A 12,802-nucleotide genomic window follows, 5' to 3' on the forward strand; every position below is an offset into this window, starting at 1 on the left:
GAAAATGTTATAAAAAATACTGTTCGCACTTTCTAGGTATTTCCACCGATATATTAAGAGTTTGAAAACGTTATAAAAATACTTTTTGCACTTTGTTTGGCCCCTTTAGCTGTGAAGACGTCTTCCAACCATTTATTAGCCGTGGTATCCAAAAACCCTTTTAAAGCGATTTTTTAATAACATTTTCAAACATCGCTGGGAATACAAAATTTGGTAACCCCCTTAATCTAGTGCGCCTACATCCCCTCCCCCGGATGTTTTTGCCCAGCAGTACTTTCTCACCCATATTGGAGTGTACCCCCTTCTGTCCAGATGTTTTTGCCCAGCAGTACTTTCTCGACTGTACTGGAACGTGCTTACATCCCCCCCCCCAAATTGGATGTTTTTGGCAAGTGGTACCTCCTCGCCCATATTGGAGCGTGCCTATTTCCCCCCTCCCCTTTTAATTTTTTTCTCCAATGAGTCGTCGTAACGCTACCACATACTAACACCACATTTTGTTCCATGAACAATGGATTGGGGCACACAAGAAGACGAGTTGGTTTTTATATGCCGACTTTCTCTACCACTTAAGGGAGAATCAAACCAGCTTACTATCACCTTACCTTCCCCTCCCCCCAACAGCCCCTGTGAGGTAGGTGGGGCTGAGAGAGTGTGACTAGCCCAAGGTCACCCAGCTGGCCTCGCGTGTAGGAGCAGGGAAACATATCCAGGTCACCAGATTAGCCTCCGCCGCTCATGTGAAGGAGTGGGGAATCAAACCTGGTGCTCCAGATCAGAGTCTACCGCTCCAAACCACTGCTCTTAGCCACTACACCATGAGCGGGGTTTTATTCTGCAAGGAGGATGTTTGTAAACAGGTTCAGGTAATGGCGACCGAGCCAGGAGAGGATAATTTAAAATGTAAATGGCCAGAGACCGCCCAACACATGTCAACAAAACCAACGCCCAATAGCGTTGTAACTCTTTTTTTAAAAAAAATGTTTTTTAAAAGGTGGCAGTAACGCCTCCCAGGAAAAGCAGTGCAGTTTGGAGAGGTGGCAGATGACAGGCGGGGGAACCAAGCCTGTCAGTTTTGCAGCGAAACACTTGGCTGGGGAAGGACAGTGGCCGCCTTGAAGCTGCGGCTTATGATCTTGCCGCGGGGGAAGCTAGCTGTGACACATGTGCAGAAAAGAAGAAGAGAGAAGAAGAGTTGGTTTTTTATATGCCGACTTTCTCTACCACTTAAGGGAGACTCAAACCGGCTTACAATCACCTTCCCTTCCCCTCCCCACAACAGGCACCCTGTGAGGTAGGTGAAGCTGAGAGAATATGACTGGCCCAAGGTCACGGAGCTGCCTTTGTATGGAGGAGCGGGGAAACATATCCAGTTCACCAGATTAGCCTCCGCGGCTCATGTGGAGGAGCGGGGAATCAAACCCGGTCCTCCAGATCAGACTCCACCACTCCAAACCTCCGCTCTTAACCACTACACCATGCTGGCTCCAACATTTGGCTAATGCAAAATAGGGAGATCTATCTGTGATTCAACCAGGACAGACAGATAACCCCCCCTCCAAAAAAATTAATGGCACATACAAGAGTCCCCCTGTCACAAGCAGATGGAGGAACCTACTCTGTAGGCGTGGTATAGTGGTTAAGAGAGGTGGTTTGGAGCGGTGGAGTCTGACCTGGAGAACCGAGTTTGATACCCCACTCCTCCACATGAGCAGCGGAAGCTAATCTGGTGAACTGGATTAGTTTCCCCACTCCTCCACATAAAGCCAGCTGGGTGACCTTGGGCTAGTCATACTCTCTCAGCCGCACCTATCTCACAGGGTGTCTGCTACGGGGAGGGAAAGGGAAGGTGATTGTAAGCAGGTTTGATTCTCCATTAAGTGGTAGAGAAAGTCGGCATATAAAAACCAACTCTTCTTCTTCGCCCAGCAGGAAAAGCATGATTTCTGGTCCTTTACATAGCACACTGCTATTGGTCCCTCAACACCACAATTAAGTACCCAAAAGGTCAAGAAAATATAAATAAAAGTAAAAATCCAAGGCCCAATGTTAAACACTCAGCGCATTCCTGAAAGGAATGCCTGCGCCGGGCTTAAGAGGCAAATTAGCGGCATTGCCTCCTAAAGAGCTAAAAGCTGGTGTATCTTCCCAAAATTAAAAAGGAGCGTTCCCGAGCCGAAAGTGCTTGGGAGGCCGACTAACGTTATGCCCCAGGAATGCCAACCGGGCACCAGAATGCCTCCCGGCTCGCTGCTGCACTCCAGGGCTGGGGCCACTCATGCCGTAGTCGGCCTCCTAAGGGCTTTGGGCCCATTTTTCAGGAATGGGTTGTAAAAATTATGTAGTACAAAATTCTTATACATTTATTTCAGGATAAAATCTCATGTCACATATAGGGCATTGCAACAGCCTACCAAACTGACATACTCATATAACGCAGTAAGACATAAAATAACACAATTATACTCTAAGAGAGCCAGTGTGGTATAGTGGTTAAGAGCGGTGGTTTGGCGCAGTGGACTCTGATCTGGAGAGCCCGGTTTGATTCCCTGCTCCTCCACATGAGTGGAGGAAGCTAATCTGGTGAACTGGATTTGTTCCCCCACTCCTACACACGAAGCCAGCTGGGTGACCTTGGACTAGTCACAGCTCTTAGAGCTCTCTCAGCCCCATTTACCTCACAGGGTGTCTGTTGTGGGGAGGGGAAGGGAAGGTGATTGTAAGCTGGTTTAATTCTTCCTTAAATGATCGAGAAAGTCAGCATATAAAAACCAACTCTTCTTCTTTTGGCCATACTGCCTTCTTCAGTGGTCTAAGCAATCAACATTCCCGACTCAAAGATATACATAAATCTATTTAACAAAAACTTTATGATTGTGTGTGTGCTGTTATCGCAAATATAAAACTTTAAATTTAAAATATAAAACTGCAACCCTTCTTCCTCTGTTTTAGACTTCCATCCACAAGGGAAACTAATCCTTGTGTATGTATCCCTCTAAAATGAGGGGATGTAATATTGCAGCCATAAATACAATTATCTATATCTCATAATCAAAAAGTATTCATAAAGTCTGGAGTAGTAATCAGGAAATGCCCAGCAGGAAAAGCATGATTTCTGACCATTTCCGTAGCACACTGCCAGTGGTCCCTCAACATTGTGTCATCCTTTAAAGCAGCTTAAAGAGCTGCAGGAAAAATTCCATTATATTCTGGGAAAGCCCTGTCTGAGGATCCTTTGAAAGACAAATTATGTTTCGACAGAGGACCGAATCAGATCTCACCAATACGTCCCATTTGCTGGCATTCTTCTCCCAACTGTAGCCGTTTTTGCAAGGTTTTTTTAAAAAATCAGTCGAAACATTTGACTTCAGACTTGGCTCCAATTGTTTCCCCATCAAATCCTTTGCCCGTGTCATCCCAGGAGAACTCGTGGAAATGCAAAGGCCCCTTTGCAGGAGAGGTGCTGCTCGCCTCCACATGGGCCTGGGCTTCGCCTCAGCTGTCAAATAGCCTGCAGCAATAATGGTAAACAAAATGACTCAAGAGTAAATCAACTAACTATTCTTTTTAAATCCTGGAAGCAGCGCTCGCTTTTCTGTAATAGCTCTTCCCACAGAACAGTGATCCAGGAAACACCATCAGTGGGGAAACACCATGGTCCTTTACGCATGGGTACTTGGACTCACGTTCATCCTTGGTCTGTCTTGGTTGTTCCTTGGAGTTATGCATAAGTTTTCCATCCATTAGTGATGCCCAGTCTTGCGAATCCTGAGATTTCCCGTTCCTGTTGTAACCTGATTCCTCCATCTCCCTTGAGATCAGCTCAGGTGAAATCATGCATAAGCCAAAGTGCGGGACAGGGAAGCTGTGTGTGTGTGTGTTGGGGGTGTGTGTGACATTTTTTCTTTCAGTAAGTGCTCCAGCCAATTACAAAGCAGCGTTTCAAGGGGTGGGGACTCAGATGCTTTCTGATTTTTTTTCTCCCACCCAGAGTTCTTTCTGAGCAGACTTTTGTCTCAGTACTGGTGTTAAAATGACGCTTGGCTTTCTTCCCCCCACCCCTTGGTCTCATTCCATTCCTTTTAAAGAGCTCCATTTGTGGTTTTTAACATGGCTGGGGGGAGAGAGGGACTGGGCGTTTTTCTCACAGCAAGCACAACAGTCAGTTACAAAGCAGTGTTTTCAAAGGGAGGGGACTCACCCAGATTTGAGCTGGTGGATTTGCTGGTGCATTGTGTTGTTGTTTTTAATCCGCAACAGAAAAGTGTTGGTCAAGTGAGTGTTGAACCCCAGGTAAAACTCCTATGCATAGGTGACCAATGTGTTGTATCAAAAGTTGTCTTTCATTGGTTAGCACCACCCCTGCCTCATAAATAGCTTTACAGTTTAATGCCTCAGGGCTAGGGTTACCATGGACAGTGGAGACCTTCTGGTATTACAATCAATCTCCAGAATACAGAGATCAGCTCCTCTGGAGACAATGGCCGCTTTGGAGGATGGATCCATTCTGTTGATCCCAGCAACAAAAGTGGACTAGAAATAATGTAAATAAATAAAAAAGGTAAGTCCTTTTTTCTTTCCCTTTATAATGCTCATTTTAAGCCCAGGGAGCTTGGTTTCAGCTATCAAAACCAAGCGAGGATAGAAGGGTTACATTCCCCTCTCCCTACTTAACCCCCACACAAACCTGAACTGGCCTTTGTCAATTCTCTTTTGGGCCCTAGGATCGCCAACCTCCAGTTGGGGATTGGAGATTTCCTGCAATTATAACTGATCTCCAGATGACAGATATCATTTCCCCTGGGGGGAAAAATGGCAGCTTTCGAGGGTAGACTCTATGGCAGGGGTGTTGAACTCAATTGTTACGAGGGCCAGACATAAATGTCACTTGGTCAAGCCAGGCCATGTCTCGTCAGTCCAGATTGATAGTGTGTGTGTGTGGCTGGCTCGTAAACTGCATAAGAGCTCTCAAGGGGCCAAAGCCGGCCCTCAGGCCTTATGTTTGACACCCCTGCTCTATGACATCGCACCCTGCTGATGTCTTAGGGGTGTGGAGGGGGGAGGTAGTTGTGAATTTCCTGCATTATGCAGGGGGTTGGACTTGATGGCCCTGGTGGTCCTTTCCAACTCTATGATTCTATGATGTCCCACCCTTCCCCAAACCCTGTCTTCTCCAGGCTCCACCCCCAAATGTTCAGGAATTTCCCAACCTCGACTGGGCAACCTCTAGTTTTGGCCCTCAGTTCCAACCCAGAGATTCCCTCTGCATTGTCAAACATATTGTTATAGCAAGAGAAAAACAGCCAGGGCTTCTCTTATCTCTTCCACCTGCTCCCACGCCAGCAGTGAAACCCTGGGCCCCCATGGGAGGTCGGTGATATTCATGAGGGCTCATGGGGGAACTGGCATTGGAAGCTGGAGCTAACTGACCTGCTACAGTATTTTGTGAGTGATCTCAAAGATCTCTGAGTCTTTTAAGAGTTCATTTCGGCTAGGGTTGCCAGGTCCCTCTTCATCCCTGGTGGGAGGTTTTCGGGGCAGAGCCTGAGGAGGGTGGGGTTTGAGGAGGGAAGGGACTTCAATGCCATAGAGTCCTGTTGCCAAAGTGGCCATTTTCTCCAGGGGAACTGATCACTGTCGCCTGGAGATCAGTTGTAATAGCATGTCAGGCTGTTATCTCGGTTTAGATGTTTCCTTTCGTTTCTCTGCTGCACCGTCCAGACTCAAGGACGGCTACACATACCAAAGCCTGGGAACCTCACTCCTGGGAAATAATGCTCTGTTTATGCTTTGTAATCTCCCGCCATTTCTCTGCCTTATATTTCCAAATAACGGACAAGACAAGCCATAGTTGTCATCTTTCTTTCAATGCACTGTATTGCCTATTTGACCAGTAAAGCCATCTGCTTGGAATCTGATTGTCTCTGTGGTGATTTCTGGTTCGATGGGTCAAGAGCTTACATTATGACAGCTATCTCCTTATCCCTTCTTCATCGATTCTTTAGTCAGGCTGGAGCCCTGGAGGGTTCGCCTGCCACTCGGATGGGAGCTAGGAGGGCGCTCTCTGAGTGAACCGTGACTACTGCTTCTTGGAACCCTGGAGTCCTCCTCAGAGGATCCTACCCTCCTACGGGACATAGTAGCGGAACTCTTTAGGACTAATTCAGAGGTTTGCCGCTTGAGTGGACTGGTCCAGACGCAGTGGCGATCTCTAGTGAGGGTTCTCTGGATGTTAACGTCTGAGGATACTAATGCTTGTTTAGACCTCCAGGATTTTGATCAGTTACTGGATGATGCCCGGCTGGCAACTGAGGACTTACAAATACTAACCAGTTTATTGGATAAGCTTATTGCCCGTGAGACTCTCTCATCCACGGCCCTTAAGCGTCCTGCCGCCTTGGGGGAAGGTACCATGGCGGGGGCCGCACCGGCAAGTTTTTCTTTAGTACCCAATGCAGCTGACTGTCAAGCTGAAGCCAAGAGGGTCGCTATCCAGACAGCCCTCCACTTTGCGGATTGTACAAAGGATACCACAATAGCCACCTTGGCTCAACGTTTGACCCCGACGTTCGGGGACGATGCACCCGCGGTCGCGGTCCGAGTGCAACCATTGTTAGGTGGGGAGCCCGACCCCCTCCTCACGCTCCTGGAGACAGAACTTTTACCGCACGTTACCGCAGCTGCCGCTCTGAGGCTTGAAAACGCACAGGTTCTCGCGGATAGGGAAGCTGCTGAAGCGGCTAAGGCGGAAGCCGAGGCTCAAGCCGCAAGGGACAAAGAGCAGCAGTTGGCTGCGGATCGGGCGCGGACAGGAGGCCGCCCCAAAGACTCCGGACGGAGCGGTCCTCCATTGGGTCTGTCGTTTTCCCCGGTATTTGCCCCGTCGCGCACAACCCAATGCGCACGCCACCTCACGGAACGATGCCAAGACTCCGAGGAGTCTGAGGAAGAGGACTTGTATGGAGACAGTTCTCAATGGGCCACAAGTTTTCGCTCAAGCAAACCTCATCGTACAGTTGGCCCGGGTGAGGACGTTCACCTGTTACGAGCTCAAAACTGGGAGCTATCTGGCCGTATAGATCAACTCCAAGAGCTAATGGAACGCTTGCTTCAGGACAACAGGCAGTTACAGCAGGCCTTGACAGCCCCGGCACAACCCGTTCCACAGGGGGCTGCAGTACCGATTCCACAGGGAGTGCCAGCCCAGCCACCCGCTAATGTGCCTGTTCAACCCCTGGTTCCCGGAGGTCCCGTGCTGCCGGCACCCAGGGCACCCGTGCAACCGAGCCAACCTTTGCCCGGTCCTTGGAAACAACTCAAATTAAAAACTACTTACGATGGATCTCTTGAAACCCTGCCCTGTTTCTTGCATCAGGTAGACAGTTATATGCGAGAACAAGGACAGTTCTTCCCTACAGAAGACAGCCGGGTTCGCTATGTGGCTTCCCTTTTGACAGGTAAAGCAGCTGACTGGATGGTACTCCAGTTCGACACCCGGTCCCGCTCTATCCGTTCCCTCAACAATTTCATGACTGCCTTACGGAGGAGGTTTGAGGATCCCTTTCTGGGGGAACGAGCCAAAGCGGAGCTTCTACAACTAAAACAAGGCTCTACTCCAGTTCGAGAATTCGCCGATGAATTCCAGAGACTAGCAAGCAGAATTGTGGGCTGGCCCAAAGCCACCCTGATTCACCATTTCAGGAAAGCCTTACACCCTGACATTTTGAACTGGTCGTATATGCGGGGTGATCCCGACACCCTCGAGGATTGGATTCTATTAGCCGAGGAGGTGGAAAGCCGCTGGCGCTTTATTTCCCTTGTCAGCCAAAGAAACAAGGAGAAAAGCGTCCAAAAGCCCCAGCCTAAGGCACCGCTCCTCAATCCGCGGAAGCCCGCGCGTCCGCCCCAGGATCGCGAAACAAGATTTCAAAGAGGTGCTTGCCTCACTTGTGGGGAACTGGGCCACTTTGCGGCAGTCTGTCCACATCGCCCTGAACCCTTTCGCCCCAGCATGGCACCCCGAGCTGGAGGACGACCTCAACGCAGAGGCACCGCGGCCTCCCGCAGCGCAGCGCCGGGGAGACCCACACCCTCTGCACTTCACGTTGAGGACTCATCTCACCTTCCTACATCGACTGACCCAGCCGGGTCCCGGATTACAAATGCCCCATTGGGGGACAATTCTCCTTATTCAGACGAAGAGAACCCATGGAATCCTCCAGCGCTGAATCTTGAAACCCCCCTTGATTTGTCAAAAAACGGCTCCGGTCTGTGGTGAGTGGAGCGTCTCCACAGACCCCTGCAGAATCTCCTGCTAAACCGAAAGCTCCCACCAAGGTGAAGGAAGTGGAAACCATCGTTTATGTGGACACAGTTTTACAACACTATAAAGGTGGTCCCCAACTACCCGTTAAGGCACTCATTGACTCCGGTTGCGGTCGCACTCTAATCAATGAGGCCACCTTTGCAGCACTCAAAGTCAAATCTGAGGCTTTACCAGCCCCCGTCCAATTTGCCCAAATGGACGGAAGCCATTTCAAGGGGGGCCCCGTTGATCATCGCACTACAGAGGTGGCGATGGGTATTGGCTCCCACTGGGAGCAAATAGACTTTACCATAGCCCCTATCCGATTTGAAGTGGTCTTGGGAATTAACTGGATTAAGGGACATAGTCCCAGTATAGACTGGGAGACGAACACTATCTCCTTTGCCAACCCCAAATGCAATCAGCACCGACAGCACGTCGCGGTGCTGTCTCCACCCGCTCCAGCATTAACCTCCGATGTCCCATAACCGCCGACCCTACCTGATGTATACCAGGACTTTGCGGATGTCTTCAACATTAAAGAATGTGATGCCTTGCCCCCCCACCGGGCCACTGACTGTGCAATTGAGGTGGTGAAGGACTGCACATTAACCAAGAGTAAGATTTACCCTATGAGCGCTTCCGAGCGCACTGTACTACGGGACTTTTTAGACAAAAACCTTGCCAGAGGGTTCATTCGCCCATCGAATGCCCCAAACTCAGCCCCCGCATTTTTCGTCCGAAAAAAGGAGGGCGACCTTCGCCTATGCATCGACTTCCAAAAGCTCAATGCAGTTACCCAAGCTAACGCCTACCCTATACCGCTGATTTCAGATATTTTGGGGCAATTGCAGGAGGGTCGTATATTCTCCAAGTTGGACTTAGTAGAAGCCTACTACCGGGTCCGTATCCGCGAGGGAGACGAGCCCCTCACTGCCTTCTCTAGCTGTTTTGGAATGTTTGAATTCCTCGTGATGCCTTTCGGGTTAAAAGGGGCCCCGGGGGTCTTCATGCAACTCATCAACGAAATCCTCCACGATTTGCTGGGTGGTGGTTTATTTGGATGACATTCTTATTTATTCGAAAACCATGGATGAGCATGTTGCTCTGGTCCGAGAAGTTCTGCAGCGCCTGCGCAATCACCAACTCTTTGCAAAGGTGGCTAAATGCGAATTTCATCAGAGCAGAATAACGTTCTTAGGATACATAATCTCCCACCATGGCCTTAGCATGGACCCTGCCAAGGTCCAATCCGTCCTCGATTGGACTCCTCCCTCCAACCGCAAACAAGTGCAACAGTTTCTAGGTTTTGCTAATTTCTATCGTGGGTTCATCCCTAACTTCGCCCAAGTGGCGCTACCCATTACTGACCTGCTGAAAACAAAAGGTAAAGAAAGCTCGGCTACATTACCCTCTGCTAAGATACTGTGGACTGATCAATGCCAGGTCGCTTTTGTAGCCCTCAAACGCCTCTTCACTTCGGAGCCCGTGCTACGGCACCCTGACCCGAATCAAATGTTCATTGTGCAAGTCGATGCCTCCGACGTGGCTATGGGAGGGGCCCTTCTCCAAAGAGGACCGGATGGTCTCCTTCACCCTTGCGCTTACTTCTTGAAGAAGTTTGCGCACTCCCAACTGAACTGGCCCATTTGGGAGAAAGAGGCATCGGCCGTTCACCATGCACTTACTCTATGGCGACAATTCCTGGAGGGGTCTAAAGTGCCCTTTGAAGTTTGGACCGATCACAAAAATCTAGCTGCCCTCACGGGGACCCATAAATTGTCCGCAAAACAGCAGCGTTGGGCAGATTTCTTTGCTCAGTTTCGTTTCGTCCTGAAGCATGTCCCTGGGAAACAAAACGTTCTCGCAGATGCTCTCTCCCGGCTGCCTCAGTACCCAGTGAAACTCGATCGGCCAACAGACTCTTTATTTACACCCGCGCAAAGAGAAGCCCTACCCGTGCTGGCTGTACAAACCCGATCCCAAACGCTGCCCCCACAACGGAAGCACGGGACTGACGCACCAGCTCCTCCAACCCAACTGGTCGCCAAGCCGCCTGCAGTCAGCGCACCACCGCACGTAAGCTCTTCCCCCTCGTCGGCCCCCATATCTGCTCCTGCTTCCACCATAAAACAGGGGGGTTCCCATCTCCGAGTCTTTTTTAAACTCCCTTCGGGCACAATGCCTAATGGAACGCTCCGCTCAAACCCTGCCTCCCGATATAATCGAACAAGGAGGGTTGTTGGTACAAAGACTCGAAATTGTACGTGCCCAAAACACTCCGAAAAGAAGTCTTACATTTGGCTCATGGAGTAAAAACAGCTGGACACTTTGGCTTCCTAAAAACCCTTCAACTGTTTCACAGGCAGTTCTGGTTGGGGGGAATGCGCTCTGACATTGACTCTTTCATTCGCAGCTGTCCTGTTTGCACCACTGTCAAACGTTCTCAAGGCAAACCTCCAGGACTACTGCAACCACTTGAAACACCCAGCAAACCCTGGGAAGTGATTGCTATGGATTTTATGACGGATCTCCCTCTCAGCGGGGGAAAAACTGTGTTATGGGTTATCACTGACTTATTTTCTAAGCAAATACATTTGGTTCCATGTGCGGGGATCCCCTCCGCTCAGAAGTTGGCCCGCCTCTTCATGTCACATGTCTTTAGACTACATTCGTTTCCACGCAAGATAACCTGCGACCGCGGAAGTAGTTTCGTTGCTAAGTTTTGGAAAGCTTTTCTTAAATTGGTGGGGGTGGAACAAGGGTTGTCTAGTGCATACCATCCCCAAACAGATGGTCAAACTGAGCGTGTTAATGCTGTACTTGAATGTTATTTGCGCTGTTATGTCAATTACCACCAAGATGACTGGGTAGAACTGTTGCCTTTTGCAGAATATGCCTACAATAATGCTGTACATCAATCCACAGGTTTCAGCCTGTTTTATGCGGTGTATGGACAGGACTTCGGTCCTATCTCCCCTGTAGAAGGGTCAGAGGGGGAGGGGGATGCTGACATTGCCTCATGGGCTCACACCCTCCGTACAACATGGCCCTGGCTGATTAGCAACCTGGACCAAGCCAAGCGCAAATACAAAGCGCAGGCTGACAAGCATCGTTCCCCAGATATGGACCTGCAAGTGGGTGACCTAGTATACCTTTCCACCAAAAACCTGCGCTCCACCCGTCCTTGCCATAAGCTCAGTGCTAGATACATCGGCCCATTTCCCATCAGCCGCCTCATAAATCCCGTCACGGTGGAATTGTCTCTTCCCAAAACTCTGAGGCGTGTGCACCCCGTTTTCCATGTCAGCCTTCTCAAGCCCCATGTTGCTTCCCCTCAATGGCACCCGGAGCCCCCTCCTGAACAACCCATAATGGTGGGGGGGGAGGAACATTTCGAGGTCTCCAAAATCCTGGATTCCCGCATACACCATGGGGCCTTGCAATACCTGATCCGCTGGAAACACTTCCCCCCTGCCTATGACAAATGGGTTCGCATGCGGGATGTCTCCGTCCCCAAACTCGTCAGCGCCTTTCACGATGCCTACCCGGACAGACCAGCCCCCTTGCTGGATGGGAGGGGGACTTAAGGGGAGCAGGATGTCAGGCTGTTATCTCGGTTTAGATGTTTCCTTTCGTTTCTCTGCTGCACCGTCCAGACTCAAGGACGGCTACACATACCAAAGCCTGGGAACCCCACTCCTGGGAAATAATGCTCTGTTTATGCTTTGTAATCTCCCGCCGTTTCTCTGCCTTATATTTCCAAAAAATGGACAAGACAAGCCATAGTTGTCATCTTTCTTTCAATGCACTGTATTGCCTATTTGACCAGTAAAGCCATCTGCTTGGAATCTGATTGTCTCTGTGGTGATTTCTGGTTCGATGGGTCAAGAGCTTACATAGCAGGACATCTCCAGCTAGTACTGGGAGCTTGGCAACCCTAATTTCAGCAGCTCAAAGATAGCCAAGATGTAAATGCCGTGCATGGATTAGTCGTATCAGTATTAGTACCATTATCTAGTAGAGGTTTTACTGCCAGGTTGTTCTTCCAGAAGAAAAAAAAAGCAGTCCATTGATGATGTTGCTTGCAACGTTTTATTTGCAATAATGTCATTTCCATTATTTTCTGGCATCCAGAGTTATATATATTTTTGGCAGCAGGCCCCAGGGGGTGATTCTTGTGATCGATTGTGCCTACTGGAAGGATACAACAGATTAAGGGTTTAATGAAACATGCCAATCCAAAACCTGAGCTGGTGCCTCAGAAACACTCATGTCCCCCCTTTCTCGCTTCCAGCTCATTTATTCAACCCCGGGCCAGCAATTTATGAAGGCTGCAGTCCTGTTTTCTTACAATAAACAGCAGTTCTGTTGTTAGATTCTGTAGGGGAGACCGAATCCTGACTTCGTATTCTCAACTTGGGCCCCAAATTCATATATTTCCCACCCTCAAGCCAAACTTCACATCTCCAGGTTCTCTAATTCCCTTGATGGTGC

The sequence above is a fragment of the Euleptes europaea genome, chromosome 4 (genome assembly GCF_029931775.1).
Source record: "Euleptes europaea isolate rEulEur1 chromosome 4, rEulEur1.hap1, whole genome shotgun sequence".
NCBI lineage: Eukaryota > Metazoa > Chordata > Lepidosauria > Squamata > Sphaerodactylidae > Euleptes > Euleptes europaea.